Consider the following 1,096-nt stretch of genomic DNA (forward strand, 5'->3'; position numbering starts at 1 on the left):
AGGTAGTGCAGTGGTAAAGAACCCTCCTGCCAATGCAGAGACTCGGGTTCGATTCCTTGGTCAGGAAGATCCCCTGGAGGAAGAAATGGCAACCCACTCCAGTATTGTTGCCTGGGAAATCCTATGGACAGAGGATTCTGGCGAGCTACATACAGTCCATGGGGCTGCAAAGAGACAGATGCTGAAAGTGAAAGTGAAGTCACTCAGTCGTGTCTAACTCTTTGCAACCCCATGGACTACAGCCTACCAGGCTCCTCTCCTCCATCCATGGGATTTTCCAGGCAGGAGTGCTGGAGTGGATTGCCATTTCCTTCTCTAGGGGATCTTCCCAACCCAGGAATCGAACTTGGGTCTCCTGCATTGGAGGCAGACGCTTTACCGTCTGAGCCACCAGGGAAGCCAGACAGACACTACTTACTGACTAAAACTAGAGTGTAAACTGTAAAAATGGATTTGGTTGACCTGATGATTGGAAAGGGCCAGCAAGACCTCAAAGGGAAACTAAAAGGAAGGCGGAGTTTGTGCAGGTAACCAAGGCTCTATACAGTCACCTGTGTTCACCGGGCAAGAGCTGGTCCTCAAGTTGTGCGTGACCAAGCCGGGAATTCTCCTAAATCTGCTATATTTAATATATGTTATCTTTTATTGAGATATAATTGACATATAACATTAGGTTGGGCTTCCCTGGTGGCTCAGTGGTAAAGAATATGCCTGCAGTGAAGGAGCAGTGAAGTGTGTCTCCTGTCCAGGAGACACAGGTTCGATCCCTGGGTCAGGAAGATCCCCAGGAGGAGGGCATGGCAACCCACTCCTGTGTTGTTGCCTGAAGAATCCCATGGAGAGAGGAGTCTGGTGGACTACAGTCCATGGGGTCGAAAAGAGCTGGACACGACTGAGTGACTGAGCACGCATACATGCAACATTATGTTCGTTTCAGGTGTACAACACAATGATTTGAGATACGCATATACTGTGAAATGATCGCCACAGTAAGTTAACACCCATATCCATAATTGTTATGCATTTTTTTCTTGTGATTTTAAGCTTTAAGATCTACTCTCAGCAACTTTCATCAAATACGTAATACAGTATTATT

The 1,096-nt window shown here is 46.9% G+C and overlaps 1 non-coding gene across 1 annotated transcript; it reads right to left on the bottom strand.

Annotated features, from left to right (window-relative positions):
• Positions 1-325: 325 nt before the first annotated feature.
• Positions 326-397, bottom strand: TRNAW-CCA (transfer RNA tryptophan (anticodon CCA)). Its single transcript has one exon. It is a non-coding gene; the product is annotated as a tRNA-Trp (tRNA).
• Between the last annotated feature and the right edge of the window lie 699 nt (positions 398-1,096).

The sequence above is a fragment of the Bubalus kerabau genome, chromosome 20 (genome assembly GCF_029407905.1).
Source record: "Bubalus kerabau isolate K-KA32 ecotype Philippines breed swamp buffalo chromosome 20, PCC_UOA_SB_1v2, whole genome shotgun sequence".
Lineage (NCBI taxonomy): Eukaryota > Metazoa > Chordata > Mammalia > Artiodactyla > Bovidae > Bubalus > Bubalus kerabau.